Source organism: Cervus elaphus, chromosome 5, assembly GCF_910594005.1.
Source record: "Cervus elaphus chromosome 5, mCerEla1.1, whole genome shotgun sequence".
Classification (NCBI taxonomy): domain Eukaryota; kingdom Metazoa; phylum Chordata; class Mammalia; order Artiodactyla; family Cervidae; genus Cervus; species Cervus elaphus.
In genome coordinates, this window is record NC_057819.1 from 55337401 (window position 1) to 55362989 (window position 25589).

A 25589-nucleotide genomic window follows, 5' to 3' on the forward strand; every position below is an offset into this window, starting at 1 on the left:
TGTGTGTGTGTGTGTGTGAGTGTGTGTGAGAGTGTGTGTGTGTGTGTGAGTGAGTGTGTGAGTGTGTGTGTGTGTGTGTGTGTGATAGACAAGGCAAAAGATGAGGGGTGAGGGCAGTGTGGCAACACTGACCCAGGAAAAGAGGGGGTGGCTGGACTCAAGACATTATGAAGAACTTGGCAAGTAATTATGTGACTGTGTGAAGAGCTCTGTGAGAAAGGAACTGGGGGGATAACTCTAGGATTTAGGAACTAAGCCTCGAAATTAACAAAATAAGGAATTAGACATATGATTAAGAATAACCAGGAGGTAAAGAGGTCTCCTGGGCTTACTGAGATGTTGAGGAAGTCTATGCAGAGAATCTTTGCTTTCTCTCTACCATGGTTCAGTATATGCCTTTGCAGAACATATGTTTTTAAATCCTTTTACTCTGAGAAATAGAAATAAAAACATCCCTTATAGACTTCTCTGATGTTGAAATAAGATTTTTTTTAAAAAAAAAAGGTATGAAATAGTACCTGGCACCATAGCACTATAGATAGCACATAGTACGCAGTGTGTACGTGCTAAGTAACTTCAGTCATGTTCAACTATTTGTGACCCTCTGGACTTCAGCCTGCCAGGCACCTCTGTCCATGGGGATTCTCCAGGCAAGAATGCTGAAGTGGGCTCCCATGCCCTCCTCCAGGGGATCGTCCCAACCCAGGGATTGAGCCTGTGGCTCCGGCGGCTCCTGGGTCGCAGGTAGCTTCTTTCACTGCTGAGCCACCAGGCGAGCCCCAGGCACTGACCAAACAGTTAGTGTTTGCTGCTGCTTCTGCTTTTTCTCCTGACGTGATGGAAACGTGGGGGAAAGAGCTATAGGTTTCAAAAGTTTCTATGTGTGTATGCTTATGTGTGTGATCCATATATATAAAGAAGATGCAAGAGATGATGGAAACACCAACAAAAAAAGGAACAGTTTTTTGTTTTTTTGACCTCATGGCCTGTAGCTTAGTTCCCCAACCAGGGCTTCAACCCACCCCTTGCATTGGATGTGCGGTATCTCAACTGTTGGACCAACAGACAAGTCCCCAGGGGAAAGTTATAAGGGGAGAATCTTGGTAAATACTTCCATTTTAAGACACTGTAGAAAGATGGGAGCTGGTGAAGGAGACAGAGGAGGCAAGAAGCAATGAGGTAAGAAGAAATGAGAGCTGAGGAAAAAAGGAAATTCAAAGGGTGATGGTAACCATGTCAAATGCTGCTTAGAGGACAAAAAAGAATTGCAATCTGAGAAAAATAGTATTGATTCGAGTGTCAGAGTAAAAAAAAGAAAAAAAATGAAACTTGTCGGGAGATGGAGACCAAAAGGTATTTATCAACATGTGGGAAAGATCTGGTAGAGAGAAGGATTACATTTACAAAGGAGAAAGAAAAATCAAAAGAATGAAATCTCAGAGGAAGGAAAAGAGTTTCAATGAGGAGCATGGGTGCAAAGATCAGCCTTTGCCAGGAAGAGAGATGCACTTTCCTCATGGAGGGAAGAGAGAGGGCGGGGATCGTGGGGGCTGAAGACAAGAAGACATTGCAGCAACTCTGCCTCTGATAGGGTACCTTAGACCTGGCTTTTTAGTAAAGTAATAGGTTAAGTCAACTATTGAGAGGCAGTAGTTGCTTAAAGACATCAGTTGCCCTCCTGTCCCCGCCACCGCCCCCACAGGTAAAGGGCATTTATTAAGTGTGTGTTAGTTGCTCAGTCATGTCTGACTCCTTTGACCCCATGGACTGCAGGCTCCTCTGTCCATGGAATTCTCTAGGCCAGAATACTAGAGTGAGTAGCCAATCCCTCCTCCAGGGGATCTTCCCAACCCAGGGATCAAACCCAGGTCTCCTGCATTGCAGGCGGATTCTTTACCATCTGAGCCACCAAAGACATTATTTATTAATGTTTCCACTTTAATAATATTTCACCAAACCCACTTTTCTCCTCAAAGGATTCATTTTTCTACTGTTTGGTGAGAGTCCTCAGAGAAAAGCATCTTGAGTGACTGAAATGAGTCACTCCCAGTCATTCCCACTCCTTAATGTCAACTCTGCATATAAAAGGAATAAATGGTGGTGGCTGCAGAAGGGATAGAAAATTCCACAGAACATCCTGAAACACCTTCCTATGGAGTATAGGAAGGTGCATTGTAATGCAATTTTGACAGTTCGTTCTGTATCCACTGTACTGGCATGAATGATGTTTGCTAAAACTTCATGTCCACCCAGAATCTCAGACTGTGACCTTGCTTGAAAAATAGGGTCTTTGCAGATGTACTAGTTAAGCAAGGTCATTCTAGATAAGGGTAGACCCTAACTGGTATGACTTTTACCCTTCTAAGAAGAGGGAAATTTGGACACAGCCACAGAAGGAAGACATGTGAAGACAGGCAGAGTTTGGAGTTAAGCTGTCTCAAGTCAAGAAATGTCTAGAACATTCAGATGCTGGAAGAAGCAAGAGAGAATCATCCCCTATAGACTTCAGAGGAAGCAGAGCTCAGTCAACATCTTGATTTTGACCTTCTGGCCTCCTGAACTGTGCGTACGAGCTATCACTTCAGTCGTGTCTGACTCTTTGTGACCCTATGGACCATAGTCCACCAGGTTCCTTTGTCCACGGGATTCTCCAGAGAAGAATACTGGAGTGGATCGCCATGCCCTCCTCCAGAGGATCTTCCCACCCCAGGGATCAAACCCACACCTCCTATGTCTCATGCACTGGCAGGCGGGTTCTTTACCACTAGCGCCACCTGGCAAGCCCCTCCAGAACTGTGCAGATCATAGAAAAACAACAACAAATTTCTGTTGTTTCAGACCACCTAGTATATGGTGCTTTTTTATACCAGTCCTAGGAAACTAATAACACCCACCAAAAAGAAATAAGGTGCTAAGTCCCATGACTAATAAATTTTTCCTTTATTGGGCCTCATAAGTATCACCTAAAAATCAAAAGTACCGTTTTCTATCAGAACTTAGCTTTGTTGAGCCTGAATCTCTCTCCAGAGGCATCAAGAAAAAACCTCTAAGTTCTTAAATTGTCATTGTAAGCAGAGTAGCAGTTTATCTGAACACCCTGAAAATATGATGGGAAATGGACATGAGAGAAGAAAAGCACTTTAAAACCGATTACATAAAAAATTACCCAAGTGCCACTAGTCCCAAGGTTCTACAGAAGAGGTCAGTCAAATGAGGATGAGAACTAATCACTCAGAATAACCAATTAGCAGAGGAAAAAATAATAGCCTAAGGCCCTAATATGTGTCCCTTTAAAAGGAAAGACACCCAATTAGAACACTGAGCCTAGAGCAAGGTACAGTGATGAAAGCAGCAAAAAAAAAAAAAAAAAAAAAAAAAAAAGTATGAGGGTTCCATCTGGAATTCCTTGATAACACATCAAAAAGAATCACATGGGTTTAGATGGCCAGAGGGACCAAAAGGACAAAGGCCTACCCCGTGTTTGAAGACTGTTTCTGAATCCTACCACACATTTGGGTTAAAAAAAAAAAAAAAACTGACGCTATGCTTTGAGCACGGAAGATATCACAGGAGGAAATAAAACAAAATTTAGAGATCAAGGTCTGAGATTGTGGTCCAATTACTCTGGAGAGGTGGTGAAAAATACTACAAAGAGCCATAGAAAAGCACAAGAGAAACTTCAGACCTAAGCTTCTCCTTTCACATGAGACAATGAAATCAGTGGGAGATAAAGGGAGAAATCTATTCCTTTTTTATTTAAAGAATTCCTGGAAAATATGCTGTGTTTATCTGTGCAAAATGAAACAAAAAATAATGGGGAAAAAAGGGTGACAGCAAAAAGTTATAACGATATTATTTTGTAAGAACACCAAATTTTGATTTTAAAATGGACTAGGATCATTATAGACTTCCAAGAATTTGACTAGCAAGATCAAAATGAGTCTTCAGAAAGATGTTTCTTCCTGCTCTCTGTGAACAGGATAGTTTTCAGAACAGAGAAGGTGATAAAAAGAATTTGAACATGAAGCAAGTGAGCAGCCAGACCGGGCTATGTATGTAAAAGACCAAGACACAGAATTCAAAGTAGATGAGATGAAACAGACCTGCGCTTAGATCTGCTTTCCTCCCATAAGCCCTCCAACCAAACCTCCAATCTTATTCTCCGGCCCTCAGGCAAACATTCCATCAACCCTTTGCCTACAATCCCTTGATCCCAATAACCTTTTCATTGTCCCTCTTCTCCCTGGTGTTCTTGCCTCCCTGCTTACACAATTTAAATAAAGCCATTCATATTATAATCACCCCTTTCTGCTACCAACTCCTGACTCCCTTTCTTTCCATTATACTCAACTGGCTAAATCCCAGTGTTTATTAAGCCTAGGTCCCCACCCTCTCCACTCCCGCACCCAGACAACTGACTGGAGATAGAGAAAAATACACAACCTGCTCACCCTTCTCCCTTCTATTTCATAATCCCTAACATTTCATATACAGCCTTGACATACTCCTTTTCCTATTTGGAACCAGTCTGTTGTTCCATGTCCAGTTCTAACTCTTGCTTCCTGACCTGCATATAGGTTTCTTAAGAGGCAGGTCAGGTGGTCAGGTATTCCCATCTCTTTCAGAATTTTCCACAGTTTACAGTGATCCACACAGTCAAAGGCTTTGACATAGTCAATAAAGCAGAAGTAGATGTTTTTCTGGAACTCTCTTGCTCTTTCGATGATCCAGCAGATGTTGGCAATTTGATCTCTGGTTCTTCTGCCTTTTCTAAAACCAGCTTGAACGTCTGGAAGTTCACGGTTCACATTATTGCTGAAGCCTGGCTTGGAGAATGTTGAGAATTACTTTACTAGCGTGTGAGATGAGTGCAATTGTGTGGTAATTTGAGCATTCTTTGGGATTGGAATGAAAACTGACCTTTTCCAGTCCTGTGGCCACTGCTGCTGAGTTTTCCAAATTTGCTGGCATATTGAGTGCAGCACTTTCCCAGCATCATCTTTCAGGATTTGAAATAGCTCAACTGGAATTCTATCACCTCCACTAGCTTTGTTCGTAGTGATGCTTTCTAAGGCCTACTTGACTTTGGATTGCAGGATGTCTGGCTCTAGGTCAGTGATTACACCATCGTGATTATCTGGGTCGTGAAGATCTTTTTTGTACAGTTCTTCTGTGTATTCTTGCCACCTCTTCTTAATATCTTCTGATTTGTTAGATCCCTACCTTTTCTGTCCTTTATCGAGCTCATCTTTGCATGAAATGTTCCCTTGGCATCTCTAATTTTCTTGAAGAGATCTCTAGTCTTCCCCATTCTATTGTTTTCCTCTATTTCTTTGCATTGATCGCTGAGGAAGGCTTTATCATCTCTCCTTGCTATTCTTTGGAACTCTGCATTCAAATAGGAATATCTTTCCTTTTCTCCTTTGCTTTTCGCTTCTCTTCTTTTCACAGCTATTTGTAAGGCCTCTTCAGATAGCCATTTTGCTTTTTTGCATTTCTTTTCCATGGTGTTCATTGGAAGGGCTGATGTTGAAGCTGAAACTCCAGTACTTTGACCACCTAATGTGAAGAGTTGACTCATTGGAAAAGACCCTGATGCTGGGAGGGATTGGGGACAGGAGGAGAAGGGGACGACAGAGGATGAGATGGCTGGATGGAATCACCGACTCTATGGACATGAGTTTGGGTAAAGTCCGGGAGTTGGTGATGGACAGGGAGGCCTGGCGTGCTGCAGTTCATGGGGTCGCAAAGAGTCAGACATGACTGAGCGACTGAACTGAACTGAACCTTTCATAAGACACTTGCACAGCAATGTGTCTTCCTGGTCCACTCACTCTTCTGCTCACTTAAATAATTATTTCATGTCATCTCTGTTCTCAAATCTCCAGGACCATTTCTCCTTAGCTGATGATCTTGTTTCCTATTCCTCTGAAAATACAGATGATATCTTTAAGAGAAATTTTTCAAGCTCTTACCACCATATCTGCTTTTACATCATTCTTTCTTTTTTGATGATAAAAATGAATGACCCAAGCTCTTCCCCAACCCCTTCCATTGTCTCTAGGGTCCATCTCCTCTTAACCTGCTCAAAGACATCACTACTCCCTCTTTTCCATGATCATTTTCCTCTCTTAGATCACTACCACTGGCAGACAAACATACCATCTTTAAAAAAATTCTTTCCATACTCTTCTTCAGTTACTGTCCTATTTTCCTATTCCAAACTGCTCAGAAACTTAATTTTCTGTCCTGAATTTTATTCTGCCTTCAACCTAGTTCACACGGCTTTTGCTTTCACCACTTAAACTGGACTCCTATCTTATACCACTCACAAAAGCAACCTGAAATAGATTAAAGGAATAAATGAAAGACCTGACACCATAAAACTCCTAGGATAAAACACAGCAGAAAAGCTCAACACTGATCTTGGCAACAATTTTTTGATATGACATCAAAAGCATAAGCATCAAAAGCAAAAATCAACAAGTTGAATGACATAAAACTAAAAAGTTTCTGCACAGCAGAAGAAATAATCAACAAAATAAGGAAGCAACCTATGGAATGAGAGAATATATTTGCATACCATAGAGCAAATAAGGAATTAAGATCCAAAATATATAAGGAACTTACACAACTCAATAACAAAAGTAAAAATAAAAAATCCTCATAATCCAATTTTAAAATGGGCAAAGAACCTTAACAGACATTTTTCCAAAGAAAATGTACAGCTAACCAACAAGTAGCTGAAGAGATACTCAATATCACGAACCATCAGAGAAATGCAAATCAAAACCACCATGAGATATTATATCACATCTGTTAGAATGGCTTTTATCAAAAAGATAATGATAACAAGGATGACAAAACTGTGGAAAAAAGGAAACCCTTGTGCACAGTTGGTGAGAATATAAATCAATGCAGCCACTATGGGGAGCAGTTCCTAAAAAAACTGAAAATAGAACTATCATGAAAGTGAAAGTGTTAGTCGCTCAGTCGTGTCTGACTCTTTTCCACCCCATGGACTGTAGCCTACCAGGCTCCTCTGTCCACAGGATTCTCCAGGCAAGAACTCCAGGAGTGGGTTGCCATTCCCTTCTCCAGGGGATCTTCCTGACCCTGGAATCAAACCCAGGTCTCCTGCCTTGCAGGCAGACTCTTTACCATCTGAACCACCAGGGAAGCCCCAAAAAACCACCAAACGATACAGCAATTCCACTTCCGAGTATATATCCAAAGTAAAGGAGATCACTCTCTTGGAAAGATATCTGCACTCCCATACTTATTGAAGCATTATTAAAAACAGCCAAGATATGGAAGCAAATTGTGTTGTGGTATATGTAGATATAAAATGGAACATTACTCAGCTATAAAAAGAATTTATTATATTCTTTGCAGCAAAGGATGAAGAAGCTCTATACAGTCAGCAAAAACAAGACCGGGAGCTGACTGTGGCTCAGATAATGAACTCCTTATTGCCAAATTCACACTTAAATTGAAGAAAGTAGGGAAAACCACTAGACCATTCAGGTATGACCTATATCAAATCCCTTACAATTATACAGTGGAAGTGAAAAATACATTTAAGGGACTAGATCTGATAGAGTGCCTGATGAACTATGGACAGAAGTTCATGACATTGTACAGGAGACAGGGATCAAGACCATCCCCAAGAAAAAGAAATGCAAAAAAGCAAAATGGATGTCTGAGGAAGCCTTACAAATAGCTGTGAAAAGAAAAGAAGCCAAAATCAAAGCAGAAAAGGAAAGATACACCCAACAGAACGGAGAGTTCCATAGAATAAAAATGAGAGATAAGAAAGCTTTCCTCAGTGATCAGTGTAGAGAAATAGAGGGAAAAAATAGAATGGGAAAGACCAGAGATCTCTTCAGGAAGATTAGAGATATCAAGGGAAAATTTCATTCAAAGATGGGGTCGATAAAGGACAGAAATGGTAGGGATCTAACAAATCAGAAGATATTAAGAAGAGGTGGCAAGAATACACAGAAGAACTGTACAAAAAAGATCTTCACGACCCAGATAATCACGATGGTGTAATCACTGACCTAGAGCCAGACATCCTGCAATCCAAAGTCAAGTAGGCCTTAGAAAGCATCACTACGAACAAAGCTAGTGGAGGTGATAGAATTCCAGTTGAGCTATTTCAAATCCTAAAAGATGATGCTGGGAAAGTGCTGCACTCAATATGCCAGCAAATTTGGAAAACTCAGCAGCAGTGGCCACAGGACTGGAAAAGCTCAGTTTTCATTCCAATCTCAAAGAAAGGCAATGCCAAAGAATGCTCAAACTACTGCATGATTGCACTCATCTCACACGCTAGTAAAGTAATGCTCAACATTCTCCAAGCCAGGCTTCAGCAATAACGTGAACCATGAACTTCCAGACGTTCACACTGGTTTTAGAAAAGGCAGAGGAACCAGAGATCAAATTGCCAACATCTGCTGGATCATAGAAAGAGCAAGAGAGTTTCAGGAAAACATCTACTTCTGCTTTATTGACTATGCCAAAGCCTTTGACTGTGTGGTCACAATAAACTGTGGAAAATTCTGAAAGAGATGGGAACACCAGACCACCTGACCTGCCTCTTAAGAAACCTATATGCAGGTCAGGAAGCAACAGTTAGAACTGGACATGGAACAACAGACTGGTTCCAAATAGGGAAAGGAGTCTGTCAAGGCTGTATATTGTCACCCTGCTTATTTAACTTCTATGCAGAGTAAATCATGAGAAATGCTGGGCTGGAGGAAGCACAAGCTGGAATCAAGATTGCCGGGAGAAATATAAATAACCTCAGATATGCAGATGACACCACCCTTATGGCAGAAAGTGAAGAAGAACTAAAGAGCTTCTTTTTTTTTTTTAATTATTTATTCATTTTACTTTAGAACATTGTATTGGTTTTGCCATACATTGACTTGAATCCACCATGGGTGTACATGTGTTCCCCATCCTGAACCCCACTCCCAACTCCCTCCCCATCCCACCCCTCTGGGTCATCCCAGTGCACCAGCCCCGAGCATCCTGTATCATGCATCAAACCTGGACTGGCGATTTGTTTCACATATGATAATTTATATGTTTCAATGTTATTCTCCCATATCATCCCACCCTCGCCCTCTCCCACACAGTCCAAAAGACTGTTGAATACATCTGTGTCTCTCTTGCTGTCTTGCATACAGGGTTATCGTTACCATCTTTCTAAATTCCATATATATGCATTAGTATACTGTATTGGTGTTTTTCTTTCTGGCTTACTTCACTCTGTATAATAGGCTCCAGTTTCATCCACCTCATTAGAACTGATTCGAATGTATTCTTTTTAATGGTTGAGTAATATTCCATTGTGTATATGTACCACAGCTTTCTTATCCATTCGTCTGCTGATGGGCATCTAGGTTGCTTCCATGTCCTGGCCATTATAAACAGTGCTGCGATGAACATTGCGGTACACGTGTCTCTTTCAATTCTGGTTTCCTCAGTGTGTATGCCCAGGAGTGGGATTGCTGGGTCATATGGCAGTTCTATTCCCAGTTTTTTAAGGAATCTCCACACTGTTCTCTAAAGAGCTCCTTGATGAATGTGCAAGAGGAGAGTGAAAAAGTTGGCTTAAAGCTCAACGTTCAGAAAACTAAGATCATGGCATCCAGTCCCATCACTTCATGGCAAATAGATGGAGAAACAGTGGAAACAGTGACTGGCTTTATTTTTTTGGGCTCAAAAATCACTGTAGATGGTGACTGCAGCCATAAAATTAAAAAGACGCTTGCTCTTTGGAAGGAAAGTTATGACCAACCTAGACAGCTTATCAAAAAGCAGAGATATTACTTTTCCAACAAAGGTCCATCTAGTCAAGGCTTTGGTTTTTCTAGTAGTCATGTATGGATGTGAGAGTTGGACTATAAAGAAAGCTGAGCACAGAAGAATTTGGACTGTGTTGTTGGAGAAGACTCTTGAGAGTCCCTTGGACTGCAAGGAGATCCAACCAGTTCATCGTAAAGGAAATTAGTCCTGAATATTCATTGGAAAGACTGATGTTGAAGCTGAAACTCCAATACTTTGGCTACCTAATGGGAAGAGCCAACTCATTAGAAAAGAGCCTGATGCTGGGAAAGATTGAAGGCAGGAGGAGATGGGGACAACAGGATGAGACAGTTGGATGGCATCACTGACTCAACGGACATGAGTTTGAGTAAACTCCGGGAGTTGGTGATGGACAGGGAGCCCCGGTGTGCTGCAGTTCATGGGGCTGCAAAGAGTCAGACACAACTGAGCGACTAACTGAACTGATAAAAAAGAAATCTTGCCATTTACAACATGGATAGATCTAGAGGGTATTCTGCTAAGTGAAATAAGTCAGACAGAGAAATACAAATACCTTATGCTCTTACTTATATGTGAAATAAAAAAAAAAAAAACTCATAGAAACAAAGACAACAGGAGTTCTATGGGAGCTCATATTGATAGAAACAGGAAGAATGGTGGCTGCCAAGGGCTAGGAGGTGGTCAAAATGAGTGATGTTCAAATGGTCCAGACTTCCAGCCAAAAGATAAGTTCTACGGGTCTACTATACACTGCAGATCTAATACACTGTATTATATACTTGAAATTTGTTGTGAGTATAGATCTATGTGTTCTCACCATACACACAAAAATAAGTCTAGTCATAGAGGCGACAGAGGTGTACACCAACCTAACTGTGGTAATCTTTTCACAATGTCACCTGTATCAAGTCATCACATTTATACCTTAAACTTATATGATGTTATATGTCAACTATATCTCAATAAAGCTGCAGAGCAATTAAAAGTAAACGAAACATAACATGACCAAAATAAATTTCTTAGGTCCGTTTCATCCCTACCCCAAGATTTCTGCAGTATTTCTCATCCATTCTTCCTGTCTCTCTGACCAAGAACTTTGGACTCATCCCTGGCATTCTGCTTTCTCTCTTTGGTGAGTATGCTAATATGATGGTTTTCCAGACCTGAGCTAGTTGCCATACCAGCCTCTATTACCAGACAAGGATCACACATTTATTTAATGACTTCCTCTTTCCATGTGCTCCAGGACTCAGTAAAGAAAAATTCTGTGCAGTTACTAAACAAAGACAGTGAGAGAGGATTAAGAAATTTCAGTCAGTAGGAAGAGTTCCAAAACAGTTTTTTAAATCTTGGATTTAAAATCACAAGGACTTTGGCTGCTTAAGGAAAGTGAACATTGCTGCCAGAGTGTTGGTAACAGCTTGGCAAAGGAGTGGGTTTATTTTGTGACTTTATTTGCTCTCTCAAGAGAATATTAAAACTGCACTCATGTACAGATACCTTAATTCAACTCCAGAACTAAATGCTGAGTTAATTTTTTCAAACAAACTATTAAGAGCAACACAAATTTAGATCATTTAGGTTGGTTCTGATCCCACTGTAGTTTTAAGAACACATTTAGAATCTTAAATGACATGTGTTCTATCTCATTTTTTGTTTCTTACTCCTTAATGATTTACTTTGTTCAGTAAAACATTTTATTGTATGTAGAAGCAGATTGGAAGCTTTTCTGCAAACCGAACACTATGTTTCCCTGCCAGGTACCCTTGGCATTTTGAGCTATAATGATTTTTTTTTCAACTACCCTATTAATTGGTGAGGAAATATATGAGATTATAAATATATTTTCTTATACTTATCAATGCATACTGACATTTAATTTTAAAGGATTAAAGGGATACTACATTCCTATAATAAGTAACTATTAGACTCAGCATTCTTATCACCGTGGCTTGACGTAGAAATTGTGACTTCATTATAGTCTCTACTGTGAAAGCCTTCTACCTCCATAGAATGTCAGAGTAATGATGGTATCACAGGTACCATGAAAACATCACACCCTAAGACAGGAAGCTCTACCCCAAGCAGTGACCCATCTTATCCATATTCAACAACTGTATAAAGTGCATGGTGCATTTCTGGCACTATATTAATAATGAATGACATTTTAAAAAAATAGGTTGAGAGATCCATGATAAAGCAATTAAAATGAGCAAAATCATAATAATTGAGAAAACATGGAGCACTGAAAAGTAAAAGGACAAACTAAAGCAGAAGCCAAATGAAAAACACCCTGAAGCAAAAAAATGACAATTTTGTAATGTAATTATCTAATAGCTGATTCAACAGAAAATAGCTAACTTATCAAAATATAACATCATGGAGTTTCAAACACAAGATTAGGAAGAATATTTCTGTCAAAATTAGATGTGGTTAAAGATACACAAAGAAAGGAAGATTCTGAATTTTCTTTAAAACAAAATACAGAAAAATAGTTAGAAATTCTCCTATAAATATGTTAATATATTTAAATTAAGATCACAATGATAGTTATGTTTTGTAACAGATTCATCATTAACTACTAGTCACTATTTCTCTTTCCTGGGTTACAGTTCTCTACTCTGTTTTTTCCCATATATATTTATAATAAGTGCTGACTGTTCAAGATGAAGCTCACCAGTTATTAAATGTTATGCCCTTGCACCTTCATGACTCATTGCTCACAAGAATATATTATCAACATCCCAAACAGGAAACATACTAGGACAAGATGGTTTTTATGTATTTTTCATGGGAGTGAAAAATATTATGAGAATAGGAATTATTACTGTTATCCAAAAAGAATTCTGCAATTAGTTGTCAGACCATCTAAGCAGAGATAATACCCTCATCTTAAAAAGGGGTGAAATAAGTTTACCAAAGTAAGAATTTAATTTCATTAATACATCAGTTTCCCAAGAATAAATATCAGATCTTGCAATCCTCTTCTTTCCTACCCCCTCTTTCTCTACCTAATGATACTTTTAATTTGGTAGTTTTACTACTTCTCAGGCAGTGGAGGGTGTGATATAACAAGGAGACAATATTCTTCAGTAATCCTTAATTTGAGGAAGGAGATACATGACCGTGTGGTTTTGTGTTAGATCCTGAGGCAGCCAAATAGCTGGAAATGCAGAGTCCTTTATTTCTGCAATACTGAGGTCTCTAAAGAAACTGATAGAGTTTGGAGAAGTCATAGACCTAAGAGCATGATGGAAAACTACATCTGCATTTTTTTCAATTTGAATACTAGTTAATTTTTGGACACAGTTTAGGATATTTTGTAATATCTATTATTTTGTTAAACTGTGTTATAATCACACATACACACACATGCCTAAACACACATAAACAGTAAATACAAATTCATCAATGGTATTGTTGTTCCAATACTTTCAACAGTTGAGACCACAGAATTAAGAGTGAAGCCAAATTCAGATAATGAAGGTACAGTTTGGACAGAATTGAGAGGTCAGGTACCAAAAAAGGCTGAAAATTAATAACCAACTTGGAACTAGAGATCAAAATTAAACAAATAGGGATTGAGAAACCACAGTTGCCAAACGATTAAGACAAGTCACTGCATCAAGAACAAGGACTTAGGTGAATATGTAAGAATAAGATAGTAAAGAGAGAACTAGAACCGGATTAACAAGGGAACTTCTGCTAGAATAAAAGCCAGTTCTACAATGTGACAGTTCAGGATCTAAACACAGAAATAGTTCACATTTGAAAAATACTATATGGATTAATCTGATTAGATGAAGAATATGATTAGGTGGGGCTTCCCAGGTAGCACTAGTGGTAAAGAAGTCTTCCGTCAATGCAGGAGATGTTAAGAGATGTGGTTTGGATCTCTGGGTCAGGAAGATCCCCTGGAGAAGGAAATTGTAACCCCCTCCAGTATTCTTGCCTGGAGAAATCCATGGACAGAGGAGTCTGACAGCAATAGTCCATAGGGTGGAAAGAGCTAGACACAACTGAAGTGACAGCGCGTGCACATGTGCACACACACACACACACACATATGATTAGGTGATATTTAAAATCAGGTGAATAGATTCTTTCAATTTCTGGGAATCTACAAAATCTGTAAGTGATGCTGCAAAGTCTATAAGTGCTTTTGAGAGAGAAACATTTAAAAGTTTGAAGACAGTGGGTATGCATTATGATTAAGCTGCCTGCTAGAAATGTGTGTGTTTGTCATAAGCTTCTAATGCAATTTTGCTTTTGTAGAACTACTTGTGTAAAGACACCCTAAGTGGTCATTTCCACACATTACTTAATTCTGGGGAGACCTAAAAGACAGTCCCACTACCCAGAGTGAGATGCAAAAATGTGTCTATAAATTTTCATGAACATTCAGAAGATTTTCAGACAAAATAAGTCTTTTTCACAGGCAATCATGCACCTTTGGGAAGGTCAATGCCAGTTCTGCACAATTTTGAGCTTGATGTTTGCATCAATTCATGTTTTGTTTAGTTGAAAAAATAAGAACTTTTCTCTTCAAAGCATAAAGAGACTTCAAACAAAATTGAGGTGAAATATTAGAACATTTAGGTAACAATGCTGACTAATGGAAACTGATGCATATTTCCTTATCTTTACATAAAATGAAAAAGAAGGAGAGTCATAAGAGAAAAAAAAAACATGTAAAAAGTTAATTATTAGGACATACCTGGTGGTACAATGGCTAAGACTCTGTGTTCCCAATGCAGGGGTCCTGGGTTTGATCCCTGGTCAGGGAACTAGATTCCACATGCTGCAACTAAGAGTTCACATGCTGCAGCTAAGAGTTCACATGCTGTAACTAAAAATCCTGCATGACCACAACCAAAGATCCTGCACACCACAACAGAGAGAAGATTCTACATGCCACAACTAAGAACCAATGTCGCCAAATAAATATTTTTAAAAAATCAATTTTTGATGAATGATTTATACTCTAATTATAGTTTCAATAGGTTCTTAAATAATCATTGACAAGATCTCTGAAACAGCTATTCCATTTTACAGGAATGGTTTGGAAAGGGTCCTCTCAGACCAGTTTACTTAATACTGATTTTCCAGCATGCTTCCCTTTGCCTCTCTCCATCCATTCAGGAAGCATCCATGTCTGTGCTGAACATTTAGTGGAGGACAGTGGGTAGTGCTTGCTTTTTGCTGATAAATAAAAATTTCAGTTAGAGCAGAGTGAAGAATGTCACCTACAAATTATACTGGTCATGTACTATCCAGAGGAAAGTAGCCAAATTTCAAAATATTTTTTAATTCCCAGAATAAACTTACTTTCTCACATATTAAGAATCAAAAACCAGGAGCAGAAGAAACTTCTCACTCTATCCAACAAAGTTATCCTAAATGAATGCCTGCTATACACCAGAAATTTGCTGGAGGTTGTGTTCATGAAGTTGGTTGTCAGCTTAAGAGCAGATGGGGGAATTCCAGCAATAAACGTGTGATTAATATATAAACTCAAAGGGAATAAAGCCATCATATTACTTGACAAATACCAGGCCCAGAGAAATAATTCCTCATTCAAGTTTAAAGAAATCATCAAGAAATGGGAAATAAGGGAACTTTAAAATAACAACCAACTGTGATCTATAAGAAAGAACACAGCTATTACCCTAAAAAACATACAGATGTATACCTCTTAATAATATTAATCCAAGAAATAAAAGGAAAGCTTATATCTTTTCTTTTTCTTTAATCTCAATAAAATATAAGAACTCATGGACTCAGTGAAATAAGAGATATGACACAAATGAAAATCGAGCTGGCAGAGAAAAATTAAAATGCAAAGTCCTCAAGAAAGCACAATAAAATGTTAAATAAAATATGCATTGGGACAAGTACAAAATTAAGATTGTATAAAATTTAAATCAGTCAAAATCTAGAAAAATTCTCTAAGAAAATGATAGCTACAGTGAAAGAGAAAATTCAAAATTTAAATAGTCACCATAACTGAGAAAGGGAGAAGTAATTGTCAGAGATTTATTAGAAGGAAAAAATAGTAATACCCTGAAGTAGAAATAAAGAAGCACAGACATTGGTAGTTCTAAAAGGCTTACAAAAAATTCCAGGCAAAACTGATATAAAATAGGATAAATTAAATATAAACTAAATAAAATTTTAAATTTCAAAATAAGATTGTTTAAAAATTCAGGCAGAAATAGGTTACATTTGAAGAATAAAAAAAAAAAAAAAAGAAGTCAGGCCTGTTCTCTCATTGAACCCAGAAAACCAAAACTGTCTGGAATGAGGAGAAAAATGATGTGGCAATTGTTTTATACCCAGACAAGATAACATGATGAAATGTTCTAAGGAATATACTGTCCCTATATACCTACCTGAAAAATAAAACACAAAAATGTCTTCAATATATTGAGAAAAATTAAAAAGCATGAGAAACCAGAAATATAAAAGGACTATGTCAAGCAATTTAAAATATGAAAACAATCAGGGAGGAGTTTAAGAAGTATAACAAGAGACTTGCCAAATGCAGCAGCTCACACAAGATTGCAGTTTACTTCTCTCTCTTGTAAGAGTCCCAGATGGGAAAGGCAAAACATCCATTAGGTCATACGTGGACCCAGATTCCTTCTATCTTTCTCAGCGATCTCCTGAAGTGTTGACCTCATCTACATAATTCAAACTGTCAAGGACAATCGTATGCACATTCTAGGCCATGGAAAACGGGAAATATTAATAGAAGGTGTGGAAAGCAAGTCATTTCCTTATACAAAATAAAACTGGTAATCGCACACACTACTTTGCTTACAGCTAACTGGGCAAAACTTAGTCATGTGGCCTCACTTAGCTACAGGGAGATTAGGAACTAAAATCTCTACTTGAGTGTGTATGTGGCCAATTAAAATGTGCTGGGCTTTCCTCTAAATCACGCTGTGGAGAGAGCAAATTAGCCAAGATGGTGTGCTCAGGCCCTCTCGCCCCATGTTTTGTAAATAATGCCCATGTAACAGCTGAGAGCATTTGTAGCACTGCACATGCGCATCACGAAGTACTCACTTGGTCATCGGCTACTTTGTGTGGTTCAGACATATGAGCTCCACCTAAAGAAAGCGGGGGTATTTTACTGCTGCGTCATGGCTGTGCCTGTTGGGTCAACCACTAGAGGAGAGACTATAGCGTGTCTACTGCTACAGCTGCTGCATCAGCCAGGAGAGAATAAACGTGTCTGCAGTTCCTACAGCTCCTCGAGGCTCCTTCCAGCCTCTTAGCTCACACACTGCTACCTTCAGCTTGCACCTTCAACGAACAGTGCAGACAGTGTGAACAGTGAGGCAGCGGGCGTCACACACAGATCAGTGATACACACACCCAGTTAAAAACTCATGTGGTTCCCAACACATCCTCATCCAGCAATTTAGCTGCCTTTCCCACTTGTGCTAAAGTTTTCTCTCACCTGAAAGTCATTTTACTCAAAGAAGCACATATTTCATCACTTACCAAGTTACAATTGACAAGGAGAGGACAACAAAGCCACACAGAGATAAAATGCTGCACTCAGACCCAGCCTGCTTCAGTCCACATTCTTAAATCAGCAAACTTCAATGTTCTTATATCATGGCTCTTAGGGGCCAATTGTGAAGAGCTGAAACCAAAGTATATTAAATTTGCTAAATAAATATGTAACATGAATCAAAAGCACAGATGACATATGATCTTATAAGAAAATTATGTTTTTAATTAAATCAAGAAAGAAAAAACTTAAATAGGGTATCTAATTAGACTTTTCTATGGTCTGAAAATATTGGATAAAAGTTCAAAGAAATTTCACTCTAAAGAGAATACCAAAGAGCTGCCAAATATCTACTTTGGAGCTTACTAAAAGAAATCAAAATCAGGTATGATTCCTTCACTCCCCCTCTACCCACCTCAAGTTGATTTAAAGGGAAAATGATGCTACAGAAAGGACTTCCCAGGTGACACAGTGGTAAAGAATACTCCTGCCAATGCAGGAGACTCAGAAGATACAGGTTTGATCCTTGGGTTGGAAAAATCCCCTGAAGTAGGAAATGGCAACCCACTCTAGTAGTCTTGCCTGGAAAATTCCATGGACAGAAGTCCACGGGGTCACAAAGAGTTGGACACGACTGAGCATGCACATGCGCACCATGCTAAAGAAAGTTTCTGCAGTAGAGAATGATCTGAGATGTGAGCTGTGAGCCTACAAGAGTATTGTGGTTTTCCCCTCTACTCCCCCATTTCAGTCTTGTTGAGGACAGTCTCCAAGAGAATCAGTCATAGAGATCAGGAGTGCCTGGAAGGGCAAAAGTGGCATCCCCACCTCTATGGAATATACAGTCCCAGGTACTGCCAGTGCTGAGTGGGTTAAGGAAAGGGAGCTCTTGAGAGAACCTGACCTATGTCCCCTACAGCAACATGAGCAGATGCAAACAGCAGGATGAGGCGAGAGAAGAACGAGGAGGAGCCTTCACTTGCAGCAGTTACAGGAGGTGCTACGGTCTGAAGGATGTCCTGTGAGAGGGCTGCCTGAAGACTCCAGGTGTGCTGGTAGGGTGGCCAAGATGTCCCTACGGTGTCCCAAAGGACTAATCCCTGCATTATGGAGTCCACAAAGACATCAGTGACAATCACAGTTCAAGCTCTAAGACTTTTGACACCTTCTCTTATCCCCCTGCACCCCATCCAAACTCTATGGGAACCAAAAGAGGTAGACGGGGGAGGAGGAGAGAGAAAAACAGGAGGCATCAGGAAATGACACCTTGCTTTGGCTCTCACTGCGCATCTCCAGCCACAGGCCATGCCTGGGATTGGGCCTGAGGCAGTGGTCAGAGGGGAAAGAGTTTTAACTCTGAGCTACAGTTAGACAGAACAATATATTTCAAAAATGAACTTGTGGGGGGAAAGGAGAGGGTGGGACGAATGGAGAGAGCAGCATGGAAGCATACACTACCATATGTAAAATAGATAACTAGTGGGAATTTGCTGCATGATTTGGGGAGTTCAGACCAGTGCTCTGTGATAACCTAGAGGGGTGCGGTGTGGTGGGAGATCGGAGCAAAGTTCAAGAAGGAGGAGACATATGTATGCCTATGGTTGATTCATGTGGATGTATGGCAGAAACCAACATAATACTGTAAAACAATCATCCTCCAATTAAAAATAAATGATCTAAAAAAAAAAAAAGAATTTGTTCTTATACCCATGAATAACTAGAAAGCCATGGAATCTGACAGATGTCTTCAAAGAGGAGGAATGGAGATCATCAGATTCTCCTAGAAGCCCTAGATGATCCTAGATGATCCAAACCACTATCATCTACTGCCTGGATTTTTGCAATCAGTTATTTAAAATCACTGCGGATGGTGACTGCAGCCATGAAATTAAAAGACACTTACTCCTTGGAAGGAAAGTGATGACCAACCTAGATAGCATATTAAAAAGCAGAGACATTACTTTGCCAACAAAGGTCTGTCTGGTCAAGGCTATGGTTTTTCCAGTGGTCATGTATGGATGTGAGAGTTGGACTGTGAAGAAAGCTGAGCACTGAAAAATTGATGCTTTTGAACTGTGGTGTTGGAGAAGACTCTTGAGAGTCCCTTGGACTGCAAGGAGATCCAACCAGTCCATCCTAAAGGAGATCAGTCCTGGGTGTTCGTTGGAAGGACTGATGCTGAAGCTGAAACTCCAATACTTTGGCCACCTCATGCGAAGAGCTGACTCATTGGAAAAGATCCTGATGCTGGGAGGGATTGGGGGCAGGAGGAGAAGGGGACGACAGAGGATGAGATGGCTGGATGGCATCACCGACTCAATGGGCACGAGTTTGAGTAAACTCCGGGAGTTGGTGATGGACAGGGAGGCCTGGTGTGCTGTGATTCATGGGGTCACAAAGAGTCGGACACGACTGAGCGACTGAACTGAACTGAACTGATTTAATACTCTCCCTGCTTTTGTCTTTGCCCTCCTCCAGTTTCTTCTCAACACACAAGCCAGACGGCTGCTGCTGCTAAGTCGCTTCAGTCGTGTCCAACTCTGTGCGACCCCATAGATGGCAGCCCACCAGTCTCCCCCGTCCCTGGGATTCTCAAGGCAAGAACACTGGAATGGGTTGCCATTTCCTTCTCCAGAAGCCAGACTGATCATGTAAAAAATTGTATCAATCAGCTTTTTGCTAAAATAACAGTGAGGAGGAGGGAATGTGCAAGTTTCACTTTAAAGTAAATGAATAAAGTGAGCATTTGAAATAACACTACTGTATATTGCTCAGTGTCTAACTGATGTTATTAACAGGGTTGGTATACATGGTAGCCAATCTACACATTTAGTCCCACGATGAACCATGCCCCCCGGTATGTATTTCCTTCTCCAGTTCTGCCCCATATTGAATTTAATGTTGGTGGTCAAGAATGTAAACTGAGATTAATCGTATATTTGTGAGTGTGTATGAGTATCTTTTTTCACAACTGTATCTTCGGCTCCTAGAATAGTGCCCTGCACATACTAGACTAGGAATAGTCAAGTAAATAAAAATGTAATATAATCCCACTGCATGCTTTTAAATGATGCTTTTAACATTGATGGTATACATAATACGTAATGTTCAAGTATGGGCTTCCCAGTAACCTGAGAATCCTTTTTAGACAAGTATAGTGCCCTTCTACATTGAATATGGGCTGGCTGTTTTAACCACTGGGCCGTGGTGGAAGTGGTTCTGTGTGATTTCTGAGATTAGGTCAGAATAAACCAATAGTTTCTGCCTTGGTCATTAGGACACTTATTTTGGTGGAATCCAGCAACCACAGCAAAATGCCTGACAATTCTGAGACCCACAGGCTATGAGGAAACTCAGTCTACCATTGTAGAAAGACTGCATGAAGAAAGATGTATATGACAGGCCAGTCCTAACCTCTCCAGCCTTCCCAGTAGAGGTGCCAGACATACAAGTGAAGAGGCCATCTTGTACAACATCCCATTTAAGCCTGCAGTGATTCTAGCCTGAGCACCATCTAACTGCAACCTCAAGACACTTCCAAAGGAATAAGTGCCCACGTGACCAGCCAACCCACAAAATTCTGAGAGATAACAACAAATTGTTGCCTTAAGCCACTAAGCTTTAGGGTGGTTTGTTGCACAGCAATAGGTACCACAACAGTTTATCTAGGATAATGAGAAAAAAAGAGAATGTTAAATCAAAGATTTAAAATTCTAAGGAATAACACCAACATGGTAGTTTTTAATGTATCATTTCCTACCAAAAAGAATAGAGATCTTTGAAGAAATGGCCAATCCCATAGCTAGGGAAGAAATGTACAAGATTAGTGTGAAACATCTTATCCAGAAGACAAGCAATTATCAAAGACTACTACTAGGACTGTACCATAGGGATTCAAGATTCGACTTGAAAGGGTACCACTGTTTACAAATGGAGTAAGTTGAGCAGCAATAGGATTATTGACTATAACAGTTTGAAACATGTTCCAATACTCAATGCTTTATAAAACAAAAGGAAGAAGAACTAATTGGTCACCACTTGAAGATGAAGAAACAAATCATTATTCTGAAAACAAGAAAGAAAGAAAATCATGACAAGAACAAAGCACCCGTGGCAGTCTGTATAATGAAACTTACCTTCAGAATCTCCAGAGTTTAGATTCTCAACACGCAGAAACAAATTAATAAATGCTTTTAAAATGAAGGTAAAAGGAATAATGTCAACAATGTGACAGAATAAGACGTCCTCTAATCTCATTCCCACCAGGGATAAAAAGATTCAGCAAAAATACACAGATTCTCTATGAGCAGTCCAGAAACCAGCTGAGAAACTTCTAGCAAGTATGAAAACAACCTTATTGAAACCAGTGGGAAAATTTAATATTCCCTAGCACCATAAGCCCACTCCTGACACAACATCACATAATCATGAGGAAACCCTCAACTCCCAGTTTCAGCATGGGGAAGGAATGAAACAACTGGGCCAAAGATCTGATACTTCTGAACTTATTTCTGCCTTGCCTGAATCTGAGCACTGACAGGAAAAGGTCATATGTTGGGGGCTGTTGAGAACAATACCAGTTTGGAAGAGCATGCACACACTTGTGTAACTCAGCCTTCAGCAAATGGATGAAAACCTCCAAATCCCAGCTTCTCCCTGGGAAATGAAAGAGTTGAACTGTGCATCCAACATTCCAACTTTTCTGGGGGCTGCCCAAGGGACTGACTTGTGTCTTGCCTGTCACTGAGCACTTCCAGGACCTGGCATATTCTAGATGCCTGAGAGGTGCAGAGAACAGAGGTGAAAGATGTGGTTACAGAAGGAATGTATCTCAACATAATAAAGGCTGCATATGACAAGTCCTCAGTTATCATACTCAGTGGTGAAAGGTTGAACGTTTTTCTTCTAAGATCGGGAACAAGGTAAAGATGCTCACTCTCATTCACCATTCCTATTCAACATGGTACTGGAAGTTCTAGTCAGAGCAATAAGGCAAGAAAAAAATAAATATATAAGAGGCATCCAAATAAGAAAGGAAGAAGTAAAATTGCCCCTGTCTTCAGATGACATGATCTCATGTATAGAAAACCTCGACCCCAAACTCTACCTAAAGACAGTTAGAAATATTACTCAGTCATAAAAAGGAACAAAATTGAGTCATCTGTAGTGATGTAGATGAATCTAGAGTCTGTTATATAGAGTGAAGTAAGTCAGAAAGATAAAAATATTACATATTAACACATACATATGGAATCTAGAAAAATGGTACTGATGAACTTATTGGCAGGGCAGGAATAGAGATGCAGATATAGAGAATGGACTTGTGGACACAGTGGGGGAAGGAGACGGTGGGATGAACTGAGACAGTACAATTGACATATATATGCTACCATGGGTAAAATAAACAGCTAGTGGGAAACTACTGTCTAGCACAGGGAGCTCAGCTCTGAGCTCTGTGATGACCAAGAAGGGTGGGATGGGTGGGTGGGAGGGAGACTGAAGAGGAAAGGGGTATATGTATCCATATAGCTGATCCATGTTGTTGTGCAGCATAAACTAACACAACACTGTAAAGCAATCATACTCCAATTAAGATAAAGAGAATACAAAAGGAATCATTAAAAGAGTGTATCAGAATCTCAAAAAACAGAAATAATAAATGAATTCAGTAAAGTTGCAGGATATAAAAATCAGTATACAAAAACTAGCTGTGTTTCTATTAACAATAGTCTGTAAAAGAAATTAATAGAACAATCCCATTTATGATAATATCAAAAATAATAAAATAATGATAAACTTAACCAAGGAAAGGAAAGATCTGAACACTGAAAACTATAAAACATTGCTGAAAGAAAATGAAGACAACCCAAATAAATGGAAAGACATCCCATGTTCATTGATTGTAAGATCTAATATTTAAAGCAATATGTAGAGTCTGTAAAATCCCTATCAAAATCTCAATGGCATTTCCTGTAGAAATAGAAAAAACAAACCCCAAATTCATAGGGAACCACAGAGGACTTCAAACAGCTGAAACAATCTTGAGAAATAATAGAGGCACTTACAGTCAAATGTTCTTCAACAAGCATGCCATATGGAGAGACAAGCTCAGGCAAGGCTCAGCTATGCACAGTGAATAAGTCTGAGAGATCGCCTCTACAACACGGTCCTTGTAGTTAACATCACTTTCCTTGTACATAAGAAAATTTGCTAAGTGGGTAGATTTCATGCTGTGTTCCTAATGTTCTTTTGCTACATTTTTTTTAAAGCATGAAATGAAAAATAAAGAGAAGATTAAAACATCTAAGAAAAATATAGGTAATGGTGCTCGCTTCGGCAGCACATATACTAAAATTGGAACTATACAGAGAAGATTAGCATGGCCCCTGTGCAAGGATGACACGCAAATTCGTGAAGCGTTCCATATTTTTAAAGTCTACAAGCAATAAATGCTGGAGAGGGTGTGGAGAAAAGGGAACCCTCTTACACTGTTGGTGGGAATGCAAACTAGTACAGCCGCTATGGAGAACAGTGTGGAGATTTCTTAAAAAACTGGAAATAGAACTGCCACATGACCCAGCAATCCCACTTCTGGGCATACACACTGAGGAAACCAGATCTGAAAGAGACACGTGCACCCCAATGTTCATCGCAGCACTGTTTATAATAGCCAGGACATGGAAGCAACCTAGATGCCCATCAGCAGATGACTGGATAAGGAAGCTGTGGTACATATACACCATGGAATATTACTCAGCTGTTAAAAAGAATTCATTTGAATCAGTTCTAATGAGGTGGATGAAACTGGAGCCCATTATACAGAGTGAAGTAAGCCAGAAAGATAAAGAACATTACAGCATACTAACACATATATATGGAATTTAGAAAGATGGTAACGACAACCCTATATGCAAAACAGAAAAAGAGACACAGAAGTACAGAACAGACTTTTGAACTCTGTGGGAGAAGGTGAGGGTGGGATGTTTTGAAAAAACAGCATGTATATTATCTATGGTGAAACAGATCACCAGCCCAGGTTGGATGCATGAGACAAGTGCTCGGGCCTGGTGCACTGGGAAGACCCAGAGGAATTGGGTGGAGGGGGAGGTGGGAGGGGGGATCAGGATGGGGAATACGTGTAAATCTATGGCTGATTCATAACAATGTATGACAAAACCCACTGAAAAAATAAATAAATAAATAAAGGGAAAAAAAAATATATAGGTAATGGAAGAGAGAACTCCCTTCCTCCCCCAACCAAACTGAACGTTGGATACATGTTCTAACTCTTTCCCTCCCTAGGGAGAAGCCAGGAGTAGGGGATTTCCTCTGCATTGAGCTAGTCCAGATCATCACCTAATTCTCAGCTTCCCTGAACCTGGCACCCTTTCTTGTCAGCACTTAGCTTCAGTCAAGACAGAAACTCCTTCAGGCAGACTCCCCACAAAAGTCTGAACAGTTGGATATACGTTTCATTCTTCTCTTTCCCTCGTCAGAAAGAAGCCAAGAGTTGGGAGTTTTCTCCAGATCCAGCCTGGCAGAGTGGGTGTCATAAATTTCCTACTGACTTGGTTGCTGGCTGGTTTCACTGCCCCCCTGGGGTGCAAGTGCCTCTTAACTGGTTCTGAATTTCTCACAGAGGGAACTGGTTCATGTATTGTTGAATGGATGTCTCTGTTGGGAGGGTCTGGGGCTCCCTAGTCTCCGTCTTGCTGATGTCATCCTGAAACTTATTTTTGTAACTACAAATCAAAGAAGTCCTGCAGTCCCTGGAAACCTTTGAAAGAACTTTTTACATCACTGCTTTTATTAGAATTTTCTAAATAAAGAAAAAAAGTAGTGTGGCTGCTTAAATTTCTATGACCTCTGAAGAAAGCGAGGATTCACACTAAAATGAAATGGTTTTGCTTTAATTTTATGCACTTTTTAATGTGGGTGGCTCAGAGGTTATAGCGTCTGCCTCCAATGAGGGAGACCTGGGTTCAATCCCTGGGTCAGGAAGATCCCCTGGAGAAGGAAATGGCAACCCACTCCAGTACTCTTGCCTGGAAAATCCCATGGGCAGAGGAGCCTGGTAGGCTACAGTCCACAGGGTCACAAAGAGTCGGACATGACTGAGCAACTTCACTCACTTCACTCACTCACTCAAGATCTTTATGGGAGCAACTGGGGAAAATTAAATGCTCTAACAAATGTCAAGTTTATATATACATATATTTAAAAG

General features: G+C 39.8%; 1 protein-coding gene and 1 non-coding gene across 2 annotated transcripts in view; one reads left to right on the plus strand and one right to left on the minus strand.

The window, feature by feature from the left end:
• The window catches only part of LOC122694162, a 250506-nt gene that overhangs the window by 82725 nt on the left and 142192 nt on the right, over positions 1-25589 (minus strand). The window lies entirely within an intron of this gene.
• LOC122695751 lies at positions 23690-23796 on the plus strand. The gene has a single exon (XR_006341507.1). It is a non-coding gene; the product is annotated as a U6 spliceosomal RNA (small nuclear RNA).